Consider the following 22543-nt stretch of genomic DNA (forward strand, 5'->3'; position numbering starts at 1 on the left):
ACTGTTTGTGTATAAGTTATTCAATTGAATCTAGGCTTTTTTGTTTTATTTTGTTTTGTTTAAAGGATAATAACATGTTGAGCTCCTTTTGTGTGTAGTGGGGGGATAGGAACAAGAGAAAATAGAACAGGATTGTCCTTTTCCTTTTGCATTTTGTTTTACAATTTTAGAATACAAATTAGAGTCTTAATAAGCCCATAGCATGAGATGATGTTAATGACACTAATAACCCATTATTATTACCATAAACAGCCGTTGTCTGATTTTTGTTCTGGAAGGATACGAACTATATTTGGTTCTGCTGACAGTTGCTTCCCAAGCACTTAGGTCCAGGATTAAGTTCAGATTGCACCTCCCTAGTGAATCATTAAACATCCTTTTTTCTCATGTTTTTCCCTCTTCTCAATACCATTTTATTACTGTTAAGGCTTATTTATTCAGACATTCACCTGAAAGACATTTATTGGATACCTGCTATACTTTAGGGATCTAGTTTAGGTATCAAGACACAGTCCCTCCTGTGAATTTAATAATATAGTAGGATGACAACCTTCTAAAACCTGATAAAGTGAAATATAATAGGAGTGATAATAGAGATATAGAAGGGTGCACCAGAGCATAGTTATGGGCAGTCCTGCTGCAGAGAGGGTTTGAATGGAGTCTTAAAGGACCTAGGTATCATTCAGGCAAAATAAGGGAAAAAGAGTGTTCTGTATCAGGACACTTTCCATAGGTACACTCCTGCATGGATTTGGCCAAATCTAAAACTCTTCACTCAGAACTCATCATCATTGGGTTCCCTCTGTTTCTTTAGCTTCATCTTTGGGTTCTTAGGGAAGATGTTCTTGTTGTGGCCACCTTTCAAATTGGTGTATTTATCATTTGTCACCATAGTTGTACCTATGTCCCTAAGCTCAGAGAATATACATGAGTGACAGTCTCCTCTGCGTTACCTTTGATAATGTGTCAGATACTCTGGGATTTACTTGGCTTAATTAAAATTATGTTTTTAAAATCTTCCTTTCAATAAGATTAAGACTCCCTGCAAAGACACTTTTAATTGGGGGTATTGTCCAGAGGAATAGTGAAAGTTCCTAAGAGGGGAAATAAAGTTCCTCTTTTGGAGCAGAATCTGAGCTAGTGTTTTCTTTTGCTAAGCAAAGAAATACAGTCTTGTAGGTTCTTGATTATGGGGCTTATGCTGCATGTGAGGAGTGAACATTCATGGCGTGAGTGTTCATATTCCAGATCTTTTGCAATCTGTTTTGGTACTACTCTTCTCCCCACTCTTACTAATGAAACTTATGAAACAATCAGATGACAGATACTTGAACTATGAGGCATGAGATGGTGGGTCTTTCAGGTAGAAGAAGCAAAGAAAGAACAGACTGCAAAGCCACCAAGAACCTTGGGTTCTAAATGTAAGCCAGGGCCTCTAGCATAGGGGACAGACACAGTAAGCCCTAGAACCGGAACCGGACCCAAGAATTAATGGAACTGTGGGGAATAGTTTCCGGGACCGCCCACCTGTCTTTTAAAGTGGATAAGAGTGTTATCAATGAGATGAACTTCATTGACTTCAATATTTTAGAGACAAAGATGGAAGGATGCTAGATCTTGGACATAAAAAACCAAACTTGTACTCAGATTTGGTGTGAATTACATAATCATTTTCCCCAATTCTGTTTACTTTGGAAATGATAATCCAAAGAAGATAATGGTTTTGGTAGTTAATACTTATTAGTGGAGACTTAGGCCTGGGTACATTGAAATTTCACCCCACACTGCTTTGCAGTGATTGCTCTGACTTTTCATAGCATTTATAGCTTGAACTATCTAATTTATCCATTAATTATATATCTTGTGTACTTCTCTAATTATTTTATGGTCCCTGGACCTTGCTTTATATTCCTTTGGTGTTAGTTGCTCATCAGGTATGTCTTTGGGTCTCTTTAGATCTCTTAACATCCCTGAATGCAGTTGCCTGGATAATAATTGATTTTTCTGGAAAAAATCCTTTTTACAACTGTTTTTTTTTTCCCCCAGTGTTAGAAAGAGATACTAGGAAACAAGATTTTATAATATTTCACTCCACAGAAATATGTTTAAAGAGAACTGCACGTACAAGTCCCATGGTTAATAAAATCATCAGAGCTTTCTCGGTGATCATTATAAATGGTACAAGTTCCCTAGATCAGGGTGCTCTCTGTGGATAGGAAGTTAGCTCAGGGGAGAGTGGGCCAGAAGTAAAACCAGATTGCTTGTCAGCTGCCAGAAATTCTGGGCAGAGTGCCAGGCTTGGTTCACCTTCTAAAAATTCATCTCCCAGTATGAAAATAGAGGGCTTGATCCCTGCAAGGAATGGTGGTAGCATGAACACTTGGACTTCCTTCAGGCTGAAGTGCTTTATTGATGTGAAGGAAGGTGGGGGAGCTGGACAGTGTGGACTGGTGACTTTGACCTCATTTAAGAGCTGTAATATTTTCTTTAGCAGCCTTACTTCATTATGTTTCAAATTATAATATCATAAGTTAATAATAATTGTTCTTCCAAATAATGTGGGTCATATATACCCATGAATATGTACTGCCTATTAGGAAGCTATAGGTTTAATTTCTAATAGTGGTAGAAATTCTGTGCACATTATAAAGCTATTAGGATGTAACAGCTGTTTTAGTTCATTTCACCCTGCAAAAGAAATGTGATGCAGACTAAAATGATCAGTAATTATGTATTTTGAAAGCTAAACCTCCAGTTATAGAAAGAGCTAATTTACACATTAGATACTGATAAAACTACAGTATGCTGTGAGCTTCAAAGTTACTGTTATCTCCTGCCTAAGACTATGAAAGCGAATCAGTGCCAAAAGACATTTTTCTTTCTTTGAAATCCTCTTTTGCATTGCCCATTGTAATTTTGGAGTTGCAAATCAACAGTAACGAAAAACTGCTTGATATTTTTCTTAAGAAAAAAATTAGAAGGACTGTTAGAGGGAGTAGGATTTAGAAGGGTTTTATTTTATGTCTGTTGATCAGTGACTACCATCTGCCTTCCATTTAATGTTGTAGGAGCTTGCATGCGTTTCCCGGTTCTGAACAGATGATGTGCATGGTTTGTTGAGATATATGTGTATTCTGGATGTGTGTGTGTATATATACCTACAGTGCTTAAAATCACACTTGAAGTGTAAAACAGATAATGAGTCTCCATTTTGGGCTAATTTGCATATTCATCTCGTACATAAAACAAAAGACTACAATGACACTGATTTTCTTTTCTACTTCAGAATCAGCACTAACCAGCTGTCAACAAATATTTGATTAAACACTTTTCTTTATTGGGGAACTTTGGGGCACATTCTTTGTGTATAAACATATTGTTTTCTTTGATTTCAAGGGACGTATTTTCAGTATGATTCATGAATGCATCACACCGGTAAGCTGTCATACACAGAAATATATTTTTCTCTGTAAACTTCCATTTTGCCATTGATTTCTCTGGGGCAAAAATATGGTTAAGAACAATATTCCAATTCATGATATTTGCTTGAAATTAAAGTGGTGCATGTATAAACCTGCTTTAAGTGAACTGAAAAATTTAAGGTATGGATTAAAAAGTTGATTTTACATGAGAGTTTTAAAGAAGAGTTAACAATTCCACTAATGCATTTAAAATATGATTTGACTGCAGAAATTTTCATATTTTGACATATATTCACTAGAATATATGGTACATATTTTAGTCTTTTAAGTATAATCATACTTAAACATGGTATTTACAAGATGGTATTCAGATAGTACATGCTCTTTTGAAACCTTGCATGTTTATCTTTATAGTCAATGTGACTGTCATTCTATGTTAGTATATAAAAATATGATTTTTCTTTTATAAAAAGAACAGATTATTCTAAATGTTCTATTGTTCCCAACCATCTCCCTATTGAGGCATCTTTATGATGCTTCCAGGTTTGCCATTATACAACAATGTGGTTTTTGCCCACTTATTTGATTATCTGTAAGCAAGAAGAGTCAAAGGATTATAATCATATTAAAATGTGAAATAGCCCATTGTGGTGGTGCATGCCTTTAATCCCAGCTACTTGGGAGGCCAAGACATATGGATTGCAAGTTTGAGGCCAGTATCAGCAATTTAGCAAGACCTCATCTCAACATAAAAAATATTAAAGGGCTGGGGATATAACTCAGTGGTAGAGCAAATCCTCAGTGTCGCAAACAAAACAGGTGAAACATATCACTAAATGCCATCTAAAAGCATTGTGCTTGTTTACTCCTATCAGTGTATGATAATACCTATTCATCTTCATCCTTATCAACAGCGAATATTATTATTTTTAATCTCTATCACACTGATAAGAGACCAGTTGGGAAATACCCCTTATAGTTCAAGGGCAGAATTGGTTGCTTGTGTAAAGATGGTAGCAGTGCAATTAGAAACAGGTGGATTTGGGACATGTTCTTCAGCTTGTGAGACCTCAGAGGAGCATTAGTAGATATACCAAAGACTTGCAGCTGAAAAAGAAGTTCTGAAAGTAGAAACCTGAGTTGTCTTAGAGAATGCTTCTTGAAGCCATAGAAGTTAATTAGATCTAAAAGGAGAGAGAATATGGTAGAATGCAAAGGAAGAAGAAAAGGGGAGCTAGACCTGAGTTTCAGGTGCTCCACAGTGCTCAAGTAAAGAGGAGAAGTTGTCAAAGGAAATGAGGAAGGGCTAGAACCATGAGCAAGAGAAGAACAAGCAGGACAGTGTGGTTTCAAGAAGGCAGAAGAGGCGGGTAATGCCACATGTTGCTGAGAGATCAGGAATGACAAATGTCCACTGGCCCTGGTAACACAGGCTATGCTGTTCTCCCGGGCAGTACCAGTTTTACTGATGGAGTAGGGATTAAATAAGTAAATGTATACTTCATAATAAAGTTAAATATGGATATGCTCATTGAGCTGCAGCTCCCTATTGGTAGAATTCAAAGAAAATAGGTATGTAAAGATAGTTATAGCAGCATTGTTTACAGTATCGAAAACTGAAAACTACTAAAATGCCTATCAGTAAGGGAATTTATTAAGTTAATTATATCTATATAAATTCCTAGAGGAATGGCCATAAAATTGTTAGGTAAAAAACACATAGGTAGTTATTAATTATGATGCTTCTTTTGTTAACAAAGTCTTATGTATAGAAATGTTTATGTGGATTTAAACAAGCATAGAGAACATACTTGAATATCAATAACTTTAAGAAAGTGAGGATGGGGTGAGAAAAAGAGGAAGATGATTGTCTTCCATTTTACTTTCTATGATATCTTTTTTATAGTTTAAAAAGGAATTGAATTTTTTAAAGTTCTGGAAGTTGGGGAAATGGAGTTAGAGAGCCAGAACTTTTTGAGAAACTTTGCTGTGAAGACAAATCAAGAGGTGTGTTCCAATACCGATTTAAAGGATCTAGGAGGGAGGTTGAAGAGGCAGACAGTCAGTGGAATGAGAGCCACCTTCGTTCTATAGAATAGGAGGAAAGAAAGAAGACAAATATGGTTCCAGACTGAGGGCCAGTGAGATAGCTTCTGGTTTCTTTTAAGACACGGAAACAGAGTTACCAGTGGAGAGTGACAGAGAAGTTGGAGGTTTGAGTAGAGTGGGGAAAGGTAGGAAATGGTTGTTTTAGATAGAGGGAGAGTGAATGGACTAGGGTAACTAGAAGGCTGGGCAGGGTTGATTATCCATTTGAGATTGGAAAACATGGATTTATAGTGATTCCATCTGCCTTGTGTGGGTGTTTTTCCAGTGAAATTTAGTCATTTGGGTTAATGCTCAAAGAAGCAAGTGTTTGGATTCATCTGGAGTGGGAATCAACTAGTTCAGTGCAGTAGAACGTGGGAAAGGCAGCAAAGTATCTGCAAAGGCTCACATGCCTATAATCCTGGCAACTCAAGAGGCTGAGGCAGGAGGATTGCAAGTTTGAGACCAGCCTCAACAACTTAGCAAGGCCCTAAGCAACTTAGTAAGACCATGTCTCAAAATCAAAATAAAAATAAAAGGACTAGAAATGCAGCTCTGTGGTAAAGTGCCTTTGGTTCAACCCCAGTGCAACAAAACAAAACAAAACAAAAAACCAAAAACAAAACAAAAAACCCACACCACCACCAACAACAAAACAGAGTCTAGAGATAATTACTGCTTTCTGTGACGAAAATAACCCCTTCACATCCAGGTCCTCTTTCAACCTTGTTTTTGTCTTTTCTGTTGACATTACCGCCTCTAGTACCAACACTATTTTCAAATACATGTAAAGAACAACTGTAGGGTTGGGGTGTGGCTCAGTGGCAGAGTGCTTGCCTGATGTATGTGAGACCTTGGGTTTCATCCCCAGCACCACAAAAAACAAAAACCCACAACCAAACAAAACACCCATCTCTTGGAACTATTAAGTATGAACAAGGCATGGTTATGTTTTGGTTTTCTCATAGATATTGAGAACATAGGGAAACCTACGTGTATGCCAGTATGGCAACTTACTTTCTGTAGAGAAAACAAAAAACAAAAAAACAAAAACAAACAAACAAACAAAAAACCCAAACAAACAAAAAACAAAAACTCCAAACCAGTTGGCTTAGTAGAAACTGAGAATGTGGCCCAAATGATACTCATTGCCCTTGTTTACATCATACCTAGAAGAATGACAGATTTGCAAACTTTTCAATTTCATGATCATTTGAGAGATTATTCAGATCATTGCCATTGAACAGTACTCATTATTTGATCATTATATCATTGATTTTATCAATTTGTCATTTATGTTGTCATCTTAGTAGAGGTATAGATCTGACCTCGTTGGAACAAACCTTACAGACATGTTTTATTTCTGTCATAATCTGTTTTAAAATATACCTATGGAATCTGGGTCTGAAGGAGTCTGATTCATCTAGATCTTGAAGGTTTGGGACTTCTATTTTTTTAACTTTAAATATTTTTTTACTACTACTATGTACTTTTACATAAGTTATCTTTTTCACTTCTTAAAATGACTCTTGGCACTAGGTTTTATTATTTTCTCTTTACACTGCCTGGAGGTAAGTATTATTGTCTGAGTATTTGCGTATTTCACAAATGAGGAAACAGAGATTTAGCATAATGAATTTATAATCACTTAGCTAGAACATCATAGCTGGGATTGAAGTTCAGGTCTCTCTGCCTCTAAAGGTCTTTTTAAACATACAACTCTGTCTTTTTCATCTATGCTTTTCATCCTGTGGCATTATCTTTGCTTTTTCGTGAGGATGCAAAGATAAAATTATTTATTCTGGACTTTAAGATTCTGAAGTAATAGCTTTCAGTGCAGGATGGTCAAACTCCCCTCTTCCCTTCCTCCCTCTGGCCTCCTGCCCTTATAGGACAAGGATGATATTCACATGCTATATATCTTTTAATTTTCTAAAAGCATTTCATATCCTCAGTAGTTCTAAATTCTCACAGTTGCCAGGTATGCATTTGGATGTTTAAATTAATAAATCAAGATTTTAATTTTGCTGCTGTGGTTAGTGAGTGGTGCCAGATTAAAATTCTTTTCATTATCAAAGAGTGAGATGTATACTAGGTATCATTTTGTTCACTGTATTTATACCATGATGATAAGGCATACAGACAGGCAATATTAAAATGTAGAATGTGAAGATGTGCTTTTGGGATGTGCTTCTAGTCCCCTGAGAAACTTATCTGGTTCAAGAAGACAAAAGCATTTCTGTGATGTCTGTGGCCTTTCATATATGGGTGCCCTCGCTATCTGAATATTCATTATCTCATGCCTTGCAGTCTCCAAGGTTGCACAGGGAGGCAGAAGTCATCATAATATAAAAATGTTCACTAATGAACTGTCCACGTGTAAAATTAGTTCCACTCAAACATTCATCCCTGATGAATACTATCCCTTCCCATCCCATTAGTTATAGTATTTCACTGATTGTTGGGAAGATGTAAAATCAGTGCACTCAATTGCAAAATTCAATGGCAGATTTTGCAAAAATTGAGGAAACAAACATTTCATGAAATCCAGAAAAGTGAGACTGCAGAAGTGCCAGGCTCATATGCAAAAAGCCATTGGCAAATGAAATTCTGTCAGTGTTAGACCAGTGAACCAAATGACCACATGTTAGGCATTTCAGGAGAAGAATCTATGAAAAATAATGTTGTGTGCTAGATATTTTTGAAGGACAAGCCCTCACTATAATTGTGCTGGGAAAGTTAGGAAAGTTTAGAAAAAACATATTGAAATGTATCTAATAATCATTTTTTACTAGCATTACTGTGTTAGTTAACACATAGTTGCACTTACTCAATTTTGTTAAAAAGAAGGTAAAATACACCACCTTGATCTCAGTTTTAACCTAATGAAACCCTTTCCCACATTCACTGTAATAGCTTGGCCCCTATTTTAAGTGAATTCACTTAAAATGTCCTTTTAAAGATATCTATTGTCCTGGAATAATGAGAACCTCCTGTAATGGGTTATATTATTGCCTTTCTTTTTTCCTCTTGAGTTTTGCTTTTAATGAACAGCAGCAACAAACACTGTTGTGCAGTTAGAGGTGGGGATGACTCAACCTGAGTAAAATGGTCTTTTCACCAGTGAGGCAAAGAAACAGAACCTTGATGAGCAATAGTCTCTTCTAGAAGAATGGCTAACCAGCGGATTATACTTTTATCTTGGAGAAAGAACTTCAGGTCACTCATTAAATGAAAAGGCATTACATAAATAAAAATTTCCAGTTTGAGGGTAGTTGAGGAAAACATAGCTGTATTGTTTTTGAAGTCTTTGTTTCTATTCAGTAGCACTGACCATAGCTTTGATGTTACTCAGTCTCCAAGATGAATACATTTTGGAGCTGACTAATCCATTTGAAAAGAAAAACGTGTTTGTGACTTTACCAGCCTTGATTTGGCCCATTGGTGGACTTGGCAGGCTCAGCTGCAACAGCAAGAGTGGAACTTAATGTACCCTGCTGGCTGCTTTCACTAGAGCCAAGGTTCTGGAAGTTCATTATTCCTGAGGAGGACATTGGCTTTGGCTTTTGTTTTTTTTAAAGTCTTAGAGTCTGGGGAATACTCCAGGGTTGTGGTGGTGTTAGAGATTTTGATATTTTTGGGATCTTAAAATATGTATAAGGAACATACATTGGTTGAAACTAAAACACATAGTTAATTTTCTGGTGACTTCCAACAACATGTAAGCTGTGTTCTGACTAAATTAAAAGAAATTTTTTTAAGACCCAAAAAGTAAATGTATACCTTTTTAAAGCCATTCTCCAAATGGAGCTCTTTCATTATGACCCACATTTACATTCATGCTTTCCTTGAATTTAGGCCAGAATATTTATCTGTGCAGTTTAAGTGGCAACATGTTAGTTAAGTGTTTGATTTAAAGTAGCTGGCATTTCAGTTTATTTTTCTTTTATTGGAAAAGTTCATCCCTCTGAAAGGGTTGAATTAGTCATTGTGTAGTGTAGATAAGTCCCTTGGTCTGGGGACAAAACATTTGCAGGATTTGTGGAGTTGTCTATAGCACCTATGTGAGAGACACATCATGAATCTCTTAATAGTTGTGAGATTGCTTTTCACTGAAAAGTATGACAGGTGACTGACTCCTTTACCTATATTTTATGGCAGATCATGTAGCTTGTATATCTTGCTAATCATAAATCGTAATTTATGCTGTCCAAGGTATTTACTCCAAAATTCACCTTCTTAGAAACTGAAAATGTTCAATACCATATGGTTTTTTTTATTAATAGGATCAAGAATGTATTTTCATCAAAATATACCATCTGTTTGCTAAAAAAAAGATAAATGCATTAGCATATTTACTTTATTTTTCCCCCTTTGAACCTCCATTTAATTAGCTAAAAAGTACCCATCACTTATTTTAGATTAATTAAAAAATGAAAAAGTATATGTGAAGCAATAAGCTTCTCAAGAGCAGGAATGTCATGTATATAGGAAAATTTCACAATATTTGTTGAAATTATGTATAACTGTGGTGTTTTATGTTACATTGTAAAACTGCTGAAGTGTATTATCTGGTTGGAATTACATTTAGCTAATACTTTGAAAAAGAGGCACACAGTTTTGAGAACATTTAATGGAGATCTTTGACCTTACTCTCACATGGGGGTGGAGGTGGGTGAAGATTAAAAGGAATCATCTTGCCAAGGAGGGGGTAGAGGTAAGGGAATGAGAGGCAGAGTCATCTCTAGTCTTTTCAAAATGCTGCCATTGGTATTTTCCTCTTGTCCCTCTGTCTCCCACACCTGATCCTGTTGGTTGCCTGTGTCTCCAGAATCTCCCCTTGGAATGACCAAGTTCTTCCCTCCTCATTAGTCACAGCAGTTTTGCTATTTCTAATCCTAAACTCAGATAAATTTTTAGAGTAAGTTCTATGATTTTGCCAGAATTTCACACCCTGATCTAGGAAACTATTCTAAATCACACATTGACAACATTCATTCATTTTTTTTATTCATTAAACAAATATTTTCTTGGCACCTGTTTTCTACCATTTGCTTCTAGAGGCTAGAGCTCAGATCTCAAGGAATTTGTAGATATAGTGAGATTTACCTGTCCAGACCTCACATTGCAGCAAAATAAAGAATACTCAGTTAACCATCTTTAGTAGACATTTGAAGTTATGAAAAGCAAGAAATTCTTTTGTGACATGTGAAAGAGTTACATGTGTATCATAGATACTTTAGAATGAAACAACACAAAACTGTGACTTTCAGCTCAAACAGATCCTTGTCATTTATTTTGTTATAAAATTAAAAAATTAAGGTGTATATGGTTTAATTTTCCATACCAACCACCAAACTCATTAGGTATAAATCTTTTTTTTTCCGTATGTATAATTATTTTAAAGTAGACTTGCCTTGTGGGGTGGTGGTGATCTGTCACTTTTGCCCATTTGATTTCTAAAGGAAAAACGCCAGCTATGAGGGTGATTTTGTCATGATTGGAAGGATTTTTTTCTCTTTTCTTTTCTCAGAGTCTATTAGTAAATTCATTCCCCCTCTTTTGGTATTATGTATCTTTTAAGATAGATGAGCAGTATTATAGTCATTAACTTTCTGTAACTGAAAGACATGATTCCTTGATAAGATTTATGATCTTGAGGAATATTTGGGGTGAGAGGTGGGGTGAAGTTGGCAGAAAAGTTGACCAAACCAGTAAACAGTGTATTTTGTTGAATGTCTTCCATGGGCCCCCAATATTAAAAACTAGAAATCCACTGGACCTAGAATCTCTTCCCAGGGTTTAGTAATTGGTCTTACATTGTTTCTTTCACTGTTGTTTGCGGTGCTGGGATGAACACATGCTGGGCAAGTGCTGTACCACTGAACTGCACCCCTAGCCCTAGTCTTAGATCTTTTAATTGTATCTTTAGCTGGATTACTAATGGAAATCCTGCCATTATCTCCAATTTTCTTGAGTAGAAGAATTATTTCTTTTCTTTTTTAAAAAATTTTTCTTTAGTTTTCAATAAGCGTTTTTTTTTTAAAATTTATTCATATGCAGTGCTGAGAATCAAACCCAGTGCCTCACACATGCTAGACAAGTGCTTTATTACTGAGTTACAACCCCTGACCTAGAAGGATTATTTCTGTTGGTTTTTATGACGTACAGCATCTTATAGTATTTAGACTTTAAGATTTTTATTTTTAAGACTATCTTGTAAAAGACATTGCTCTTGATCTTATCAGAAAGGCTGTGTGTATATCCCAATCCTCAACTAATATTAGGGACTTTGGTTTAAGGTCGGTCTAGTTTTTTGTTTTCCAATATTCAAAATGTGAGTGTTAAAGCTGCTGGGATTCAAGTGAAACTGACCAAGGTGACAGCTTTGTTCTTGGGTCTGTTTCAGTGACAAGCTGTCCCCTCCAGATCTAATCAATATCAAGTGAAAATTACAGTTCCCCCACCACTGTCTTGGATTAATTTTACTTTCAGATTGATCCACCATGGAGTGGTGATCCTGTTTATCTTTTGCCTCCTTCATTTTCTTCACCCTTAGTATCTGGCAGCTTTTTCTAATAGAGTAACAATATGCTAATCTAATTGGTCAAAGTCCAGGACATTAATCAGGCCATATTTACCAGTGAGTAAGGTTTTGGGTTATTAAATAGTCATGCAGTCATAAAGTCTGCTCTTTCATTTCCTTTATCTTTGGGATTGGGCCTACCTCATCATCATGTGTTTCCTCTTAAAGGTTTCCTTCTGTGATTGTTCTGCCATTGCTTTCTCTGTCTTATAGTCATGAAGTTCAGCCAGAACCCTTCATGCTATGTAGGTGTTCATCCCATTATCTCATACTTGCTCTCATTCTTTCTGCATGTAAGTGTGCTGGACATTGCTTCCAGTTCTTGTACTGGGTGGCTGACCTGAAGATGGAAAAATCCCAAGATATAGAACTGGACATAAGGAAAGGTAGAGGCCTTTAAGTGATTCTAAGTCAAACGCTCAAGTCCAGCTTTTTTAGATTCCTGCTTTATGGTATTTGGTTATTCACCCAGTTTATGGTGCAGTGATGCTTTTATTTGCATTCAGTTTTTTTTTTTTTTATTTCTTATTCTTTCTTTAAAAAATGTAAATACCTGAAGATAATGGTAAAAGGCAGAGCAGGAACTCCTGGGTCTTCAGTCACTATACTATCAAAGCCCCTAAAACTTTCTACTTTCTGGTTGTTTCTCATATCTGTCTCCCTTCCTCCTATTCCTTGCCTTTAACATCTCCAGCTTGGACCTTGCTGGTCTCTGCCCCTTATCTGTCCATTCTCTACATTTCTGTCTTCCTAAAATGTCAACTATTATTCCTCAGTGTAGAACCCTTCAGTGGACCTTCTGTATCTATACCATGAAACTCAAGATCCTTAGGAAAGAGGCAATAAAGTGTAATGGTTAAGGTATGGTTCTAGAGTCAATCTGGGCTTAAATTTGGCTTTCATTTAATAGTTAAGTGATTTTGGCCAAGTCACATAACCTTTTTGTCCCCAGTTTGCGTATCTATGTAATGGAGATAGCAGTACTGGCTGCTTAGTAGAAGAAAGAGTACTATGATTAAATTGTATGAACCAGTGTTAAGGAATTAAAACGATGTCTGGGATATAATGAATGTTAAGCCATGACATGTTAGACCCCTGCCTCCATTGCTTGTCTCACTTTCTCCTGAACCTTTAAACTCTAGCCAAATCAAACTGCTTATAGATTCCAAATGCACACTGTTCTAGTTCATTATTCTGTATCTCTAAACAAGATATGCCCTTTGCCCAGAATGAACCTCGCCTGTCTGATGCCTAAGCATTGCCTTTTCTACAAAGATTTTTCAAACTAGTCTGGACAACCTGAGTCACATAGGCATTGAGGATTCAGCAAAATATAGATTGCACAAAAATGACCGTCTTTATGGAAATTATGTTCTAATGAGGAGAGACAGACAATAAGCAAAATGAAAAAGTAAAGCAAGGAAGAGGGTTTAGGGTATTTATGGTGTGGGCTTTGCAATTTCAAATAGGCAAGGCCTCATTAAGAAGGTGACATCTAAGTAAAGAACTGAAGATTGGGAAACAAGCCAATGTGGCAAAGAAGGTTCCAGGCTGAGGGAACAACAACCAGCCCTGACATAGGAACTTCCTTGATCTGCTCTTAGAATGGTAAGGTGGCTGCTGGGGCTGGAGAAGAAGGGAAGGCAGTGTAAGACAATGTCAGAAAGGAAATGCGGCCACATGGCTTAGGGCTTGGGTGAAGGAGATGGGGACCGAGTGGAGGGTGCTAAGCAGGGGAATCCTGTGATCATTGGAACCTACTGGGTAGAACACAGCTGGGTAGGGGCAAGGATGGACACATCCTAACAAGAACGATTTAGACAAAAGATGGTGGTGACTTTAATGACAGTATAAGCAGTGAAGGTAGAGCAAAGTGCTTTAAATTCTGATATATTGTGAAGGTAGAGCCAGTGGCATCAGCTAATAGACTGGATATGGAGTATGAAAGGAAGGAAGAAAGGAGGGAAATCAAGGGCGAATTCAGGGCTTTTAGCCTGAAAAATGGAAAGAATGGAATTGCTGTAGACTGAGATAAGGAGGAGTGAGGCAGTTGAATATATATCTGAAGTCTAAGGGAGAAGTCTGAACTGAATACATAAATTTAGAGTGATCAGCATAAGATGCTTCTTAAAGCTGTGAGACTGGATGAGATCACCAGTGTTGAGAGGTCACAAAACAAGAGGAGCTTTGGTGAGGCAGGGGAAGGTGGTATCTTGGCAAGGGTGTTGTCCTGGAAGCCAAGGAAGTGTTTCCATAGGATTAAGTGATCAACTGATTGGGCTGCCTGGGGGGATGAGAACTGAGGATCAACATTTGGATTTTGCAACCAGGGATCCTGAGTGCCCTTGAGAAGTAGTTAGAGATGTGGGAGAAAAGTCTGATTGGAGGAGGTGCAGAGGAAGGGGACTGGGAACAGCACGTGCAGACGACTCTTTGGAGAAGCAGACCTGTGAATGACAGGAAAGCTTCTGGTGGTGGTGCCCGCTACACAGTCACTTCTGGAATCAACTGCCTGGGGAAAGTTGGTTTTGCAGAAAGTTAGTCATTAACCATTAAGGCATCCCCCCGCCCCTACTGACAGCTGTCATTTTGGGTTGCTTCCCTCTTTTACTCTCACAGTGCCCAAGTTAAGACCTACTGAAATCGTGCTTTCTTCTGATTTTCAAATAGGGTGCAAAAACAGGGGCTGGGGTTGTGGTTCAGTGGTACAGCGCTTGCCTAACCTGTGTGAGGCACTGGGTTTGATCCTCAGCATCATGTAAAAATAAAGTTACTGTGTCTATCCACAACTGAAAAAAAAATACTGAGCCATCATGTTTGGAGTCAGAGACTGCTCTCCAAAGCAGGTTACCAGAACTGTCAGTTTGCAGACGTGACATTTCTGAAGACCTGGGGTAGTGGCATGTAGCAAGGAGGGAGAGCTGACATTAATTGAGTGCTACTTTTGTGCCAGTGGTGTTTTGTGTTTTCCATCCATTATCCATCTCACCATAATAGCTACTTGGGGTGATAGAGCTTTATAAAGAGAATATTACACGTAGAGAAGTGAGATTTGTGACAACTCTCTTAGCATCCTGCTTTATGTTTTGAACTTTGATAGCTCATTGGGATGTCCAGAGATGTTTTATGACTGTCTCTGAAGTATCAGACACATTAATGAAACTGGGCATTTAAAGGAATCACTTTTTAAAAAATATTGGAAACTTCTGGTTAAGAAGGTAGGCTTCACTTTTATAAAGTGAGAGGCTAGATTTTGGGACAAATATCCCAATCCAATGAAAACCCTCCCCAAAGATCTTAAGTCCTTAGAATTTACAGGTCCCTTTGTCCATAGGTTCTGTTGTCCCTTTCTACAGTTAATGATTTTTCTTGGTGCCTTTTCTATAATATGTGCCTGACTGTGTTCACTTTCTTATGGATTTATTGCTCATCTTTTTACCCTGCTGTCTTTAGAGGAATACTATGTCAAACTTTTATTCCTTCCATCAAGTTACAACAATTTAAAGGAAGATTGTGCTCCTGGCCTAAACATGTTGACAATGACCCTTAACAGTTTATGAATTATAGTGTGGTTTTCAGGCAAACATCTTAGAGCAATGTTTTCTTTTATGTATGGACCTCACTTCTTTACTTATTTACATATCTCTAGGGAGATATAAATGCCTGAAATGGGCAAAAAGGAAATTCTGCTTTGAAATTGCTCTATTCTTTTTTTTAAGGTGGCATCTAGGAATGCACTACTTTAAAATTTTGAACTTCGTAAGCACACTTTTATTTTAAAAGAAGAGGAAGAATGACTTTTAAAAATGTGTTGGCAAAATCTGAAAAGAAAGCTCTAAAAAAAGGACTCTAGTCTGACAAGAGAATAGGAAGAAATGATTACTGATGATTTCAATTTCCACTAAATTACAAAGCATACGTAATAGGCTTCGAAGAGAATGATTCCTATGGCATACTTCATGCTGCCTTCACAGATAAGTGTGTAAATGAAAGAGAAATGAATTGGTTCAGCCTGGCAAATCTATACCATTTTGGTAGAGTAAAAATGAGTAAAATTGAAATAATTCTATCACTCCTTACTGAAAATAAAACATATAAATGTTTTTGATGTGTTTCTAGAGAATAGTGTACATATAGATTTGCTGCAAAGAAACAATTTTGAATCAGAGGTAACTGAGTATAAATAATAAGGGTATAATAATGTTTTATATAATTTATACTGCAAAATTTAAAATTTGGAAATACTACTTTGTGGTTAGGATTTTTTTCAAAGAACAATTTAGAACTTAGTTTCTTTTTCACAGTGGGAAAGAATCTTCATTCATATATTTATTTAACACATATTTATTGAAAGCCTACAGTGTTCCATGTAATATTAATAGGGCAGACAGCATTTCCTGCCATTAAGGAGCTTATAAGCTAGAGGAGACAGACAACAAACAATCCCACATCGAACCCCATGATTCCACTTGCCCTATGGTAAGTGCTATACAGGAGACGTTGGGATTCTTGGGAGGTCCCTCCTGAGAAAGACAGGATGTAACCAGGTGAAGGGAAGGGAAGAAGTAGTTCAGGAAGAAGGAGGGTGTGTACAAAGATCTTGCAATGAGAAGGAGCTCAGAGACCTGCAAGAAGGAGAGAAGCAGAGTGCTGGACAGCGAGCATGGAGGAGTGGGCCAGGGGAGAGAGCTACAACAGGAGGCCAGAGTGGGAACTGGGGCTCTGGGGGCTGGGTAGGTTGTGTTGGGGATTTTGATCTTTATTCTGATGCAACGGAAACTGTTAAAGGATTTTTAGCAGGTTGACATTTTTAAAAGATAAGAAGCAAAGATCTTGAGTAGATATCTCTCCAGAGAAGATGTACAAATGACCAATAAATATAGGAAAAGATGATCATCATCATTAGTCATTAGAAACATGCAAATAAAAACCACCATGAGATACTACTCCACATCCATTAGAATGTTATCAAAAAACAAAACATTGGGGTGCAGTGGTGCACTCCTGTAATCCAGCAAGTCGGGACGCTGAGACTGGAAGATCACAAGTTCAAGGCCAACCTCAGCAACTTAGAGAGACCCGATTTCAAAATTAAAAATAAGGACTGGAGATGTAATTCAGTGGTAAAGTGATCCTGGGTTTAATCCCTAGTACCAAAAACAAAACAGAAAATAACAAGTGTTGCAAGGATGTGGAGAAATTGGAACTCTTTTGCATTTTTGGTAGGAATATGAAATGATACAGCCGCTGTGGAAAAGAGTTTGGTAGTTCCTAAAAAAGTTCAGCAAAGAATTTTCATATGATCCAGTAATTTTACTCCTAAGTTTATATCCAAAAGAATTGAGGGCAGGGACTCAAACAGAAGCTTGTGCACCAGAGTTCATAGCATTATCCACAATAGCCAAAAGGTAGAAATATTCATCAGCAGATGAATGGATAAACCAAATATGGTGTGTACATACAGTGGGATATTATTAAAAAATCATTAAAAAGGAGTGAAATTCTGATACATGCTATAACATAAGTGAGTTTTGAAAACATTATACCAAGTGAAATAAGCCAGACACAGATATTTTATGATTTCTTTTATATGGGGTGCCTAGAATGGGCAAATTCCTAGAGACTAAAAGTATAATCCAGGTTACCAGAAGCTAGGGTGGTGGGGCATTGGGAGTTACTGTTTAATGGGTGTAGATTTTCTGATTGGAATGATTAACATGTTCTGGAAACATGTGGGATGAACCATGTCACATGGTCAGTGGTGAAGATGAATGTACTTAATGCCACTCATTTGTACACTTAAGAATGGTTAAAATTAGGGCTGGGTATACAGCTCAGTTGGTAGAGTGCTTGCCTCATAAGCACAAAGCCCTGGGTTCAAAGCCCCAGCACCACAAAAAAAAAAAAAAAAAAAGAATGATTAAAATTATTTTTAAAAAACAGTGTAAAAATAACCATCTATATTAGTTGGGAATTCATTTTAGTAGAAGTCACAGGAAATTTTGTCTTAAGTAATTGGGATGCTTATTTTTCTTAGATTGGAAATCTGGAGGTTGGCTCAGCAGTGCCTTCAGGAGTCAGCTCTTTCTGTCTTTCCACTCTGGTAGCCTTAGTGTGGTGGCATTCATCCTCATGAATGGTCTCCAAATGGTCTCTACCTCTGGCCCCAGGCAGGAAGGAGGAGGAGGACTAGCAGGGAGGACAACATCTGTATCAAGAAAGTAAAAGCTAGGTGCTTAGGCACTTGGTGTCATCCTCTTTCTTTTTCCCTTGCGTTTCACATCTAATTCACGAGTGAATGCCGTTGGCCTTACCTCCAAGTATGTCTAGAATTGGAACCACTTGCCCTGCATCCGCTGCTGCTTCCCTCATCCGCGCCATCACCACCTCTCCCTTAGCTTATTGTGATGCTCTAACCTTGTGTGCCTCCTGTGATCTGTTCTCCATCCCTGGGATATTTCGTGTTTTTTTAAAAATCATTAAGACATAATTCACATGCCATAAAATCCAACCTTTTATAATGTGCAATTCCATGGTTTTTCGTATATCTGAAGGGCTGTGCAACTGCCACTAAATCATCTAAACCTACAGTGTTCCTTTTTAAACATAAGTTAAAAGCTTCATAAAACATGCTAATCATCTTCATTTCACTCAAGGTAAAGCCAGATTTTCTGAATGGACTGGAAGGCCCTACATGATGTGGCTGCCCTGCCTCCTGGACTTCATAAAAATACTATGGGCCAAGCAGAATAGCCCTGTAGATAGGATCAGGTGTCCCAGGATTGGGGATGGCAGTCTCTAGATTGGGGCGATGGCAGTGGAAATGCAGAAAAGCAGGTGGGATTGAGATCTGTTTTGCAGGTGGTGATGACATACATGATGATAAAGTGGATATGTGGAATGCAGGAGAGAGGGAGGGCAGGGCGGTCTCATTTTTGACCGCCAGGTTTCTGACATGGACAACTGAGTGCATGGTGAAACTATTTACTGAAATAGGGAAATTTGGAAGAAAGGCCATCATGGATGTGGGAAGACAGAGTATACTAGTATTGGTACTTAAGTTTGAGATGTATGCAAATAGAGATTTTCAAAGAGAGTTAGTTGCATAGGACTTCATTGGAGGTACAAATTGGGGATTACTGTTATACAGTTTGGTTGAAGCTTTGGGGGTAAATGAGATCAACTGTTGAAAGAGAGTAGAGAAGATGGTCGTCTGTCCCCGTAAGAGTTGTAACTGTACTTTATTGTTGACCATGTTTGTTCCCTCCTCTCCGCAAACTCTTCCTATATAAACTTGTGAGTTCACAGGTACTTAAGTTTATATAAGTTTCCTACATAAGAAAGTAAGTACTGTTTTTAAAATTTTAATAAGTATGGCAACAGTTCTGGGAACCTCGGAGTTTCTACTCATATACTACTAGAAGAAATGGCTGGCTTTTTTATTAAACTATCTAGAAGCAGAGGAAGAAAGTAGGGCTTTGACTAATTCTCCGTAGAGGTTTTAGAGTGTGGTCAATCCCAAAATGAAAATTTTTTAACTGGCTTCTATGTTCATGCTGTGGTTATAAGATTCCCTCCTTTTTGAGTTCTCCTCCTTCCTGTGCTCCCACTTCTCTTCCCCCTCCCCTGTCTTCCTCAAATACGAGTGTTCAGCATGTGCAAAACATTTTGCAAGCATAGGAAATCTAATAGTAAACCCAGACCAGACCAAACCATGAAGTGTATTGTCCGTTTTCAGTAATAGTATATGTTCAGATATTCTATTATCTGACATTCATTTTTCATGCTTTTTATATGGGAGAGAATGGGAGGCCAAAAAAACAAAAATTAGAATAAATATTATCAATATGTATTTCACTTTAGGAGTCTTTCATCTGGGAATGCCAGAAGCATTGTTGCTATGTTTCTATTCACTGTTTCACCTTTGTCTAGCATTGAGACAGTTATTGTGTTTTCTTGACTTGCTGTCCTTTTCCAGCTGTGAATGTATATGAAAGAGAAGGAGCCTGCTCAGTACAGACCACATGAAGCTGCCGCTGTGCGTCGAGTATTGCCACTTTGGTATATGGCATCACAGAACGCAGCATGACATGCCTCACAGCTCTGCTTTGCTTTGGAGTTAAATTTTGAGTAGTGGTTTTATTTTAGTTTTTAAATTTAAACTTAAACCTTTAGGTATCTTAATACTTGCTTCCAGGGAGGCACCGCTATAGCTCTCCTGCTAGTTGACTCGAGTCTTTGGTGTCCATGGATAGCAGTGTTTTCTTGAGGTAGACTTTTTATTTTATAAATCTTTATAAAGTTAGCCCTTCGGGTTGACCTTCAGGTATAAGACATACTGCTTTTGTTTAGTGCTTTAAAAAGAGCAAAAAATAAATCTGAACACAGCCAGGATTTTCTTTTTGTTAGAATTTTGTATCTGCTTTTATACCCTATGAGTGCCCAGAGACATCTTAAGATGGACATAATTTTATAAATCTTAAATAAAAAATAAATGCTTTATAGGTTTGGGATTTGTAAGTGCATCATATGCTGGAAGTCAGTGAATCCGTTGTAACACAATAAAGTTTATTGTAACATAAACCTATTTATCAAAAATATGGCTCATGGATTACTAGCCTAATCCATAAAATGGGCCCCACTGTGGAGTATTTCATATTAATTCACGATACCTCCACATGTGTATTATTACTTAGTATTATTAAATACCAACTGTTTCTTGGGAACTGAACAAAACCAAAAGATGAAACTTGACCCAGACCAAAAATTGTTTGACACTCAGGAGCAAGGTGCAGAAGAAAATTCCTACTTTTCTCTGTGTCCTTTTTTAGTAATAAAATCTGTGCTCCTAGTATACCTTTGATTCCTAAACTGTTTTAATCCATTTCAAAGTTTGGAGTGTATATAGAAATGCACATCATTCACGTTTATTCACTATAGGTGTTAATGGAAACCTTAACTTAACGAAGGAGGCACTAAATAACATCAACATCCCTGCCCTTCATTCTGTGAGAAACCTTTAAATTGGCTAGCCAACCACATAGGGGTTTCTAGAAATATCTCCAAGCTTGTGAATGCTAAGAGCACAGTTTTTCTTTAGTTACGTATCTATGAGCCTGTTCCATATAGAGCCTCGTACAGATTCGTGTTTTAAAACACCTTATTTTTAATTCTTAGAGTCAAATCTCATTTATCTCTTATAATTGCATCATGTTCCATTTTATTTGTGGTGGATTTTTACAATCAAGTTGAACTGGTTCAGCTATCAGTTTTGCTTCTGTAATTTGGCTTGTACCCAGAGAATGCAAGTCATTTCTCATATTGTCCTGAGAAAAAGGTAATCAAATGAATCTCTTTAAAAATTAATAGACATTTCAAGGCCAACTGAAAGGGATTTGTGAGTTGTTTTTGATCTCTACCTCTGTTTAACATAAATAATCAACATTTGGCTGTGGCATGGCATTCTTGAACAGGAGTGGTGGTCTTCTGGCTATAAATACTTACAGCACCAGCCAACCATCCTAAAGGAATTCAAGCACCAGAGTCTCAGGTTCTTTCCTGCTCTTTTACCCATCTTGGACATTAGTGTTAAGCCTGAATTCCTTAGGTTGGAGGAATAAATACACTTGATTTTGGTAGTATTGGGTCAAACTAATATACAAATATTAATGTTAAGTTAGTTGTTGACATTAGTTAAATATGATACAAGTGTTTTGAAATTATTAAAGGACTATAGATTTAGCAAATTTAGATAAAAAACTGATCTAGATAATAATTCTGGATATCAAATTTACCCTAGTGCATGTCTAAGAAGTGTTGAAACAGAAAGTTGTGTGGGTAATACCTGTCATACCTAGAATGTCCTTGAATTTAGAGTTAAAATCACAATGAATACTTTTATCATTTCTCCCACTCCACCCACTCCCATTTGCCTTTATTATTAGTGTTGACAATGCATGTGTTCCTCAGAAACCCCTTAATTTCCCCAAAGTAATTTGCAATTTTGTCTCTTGGATTTAATACTATGTACTCAACTGTTACCCTTTTTAAAAAAATCTTAAACTAATGAAGTCCTAGGCATCAAGTGTGTAGAGATAGATTCATACTGTACTGTGACATTTTTTTTCCTGCCACATTGGTACCTCAGCACTATGAATTTGCAGAGAGTGCTTGTGAATTCTATTATGTAATTTCCGTGTTTAATTTTATCAGGATTAGTAAGGGTATAGATTAAGCTATTGTGTCAGAGAGATTCACTGACTTGAATAAAACAAGAAGGGTATTTTTCTCACACTGAACGGTGTGGGGCTGGTAGGCAAACTGTCGTCAATGGTGTTATAGGACACAGCCTGGCAAGGTGGCCCAGCCGTCCTTCAGATGGTTCTTCTGTGGTTATTCTGGTGGACTCTGTGATAGCAGTGGAGTACAGACCCAGTGTAGTAAAGCC

General features: G+C 37.3%; 1 protein-coding gene across 1 annotated transcript in view; it reads left to right on the forward strand.

Annotated features, from left to right (window-relative positions):
- The window catches only part of BTBD9 (BTB domain containing 9), a 447416-nt gene that overhangs the window by 81723 nt on the left and 343150 nt on the right, over nucleotides 1-22543 (forward strand).

This window comes from Sciurus vulgaris (genome assembly GCF_902686455.1).
Source record: "Sciurus vulgaris genome assembly, chromosome: 7".
In the NCBI taxonomy this organism is placed as follows: domain Eukaryota; kingdom Metazoa; phylum Chordata; class Mammalia; order Rodentia; family Sciuridae; genus Sciurus; species Sciurus vulgaris.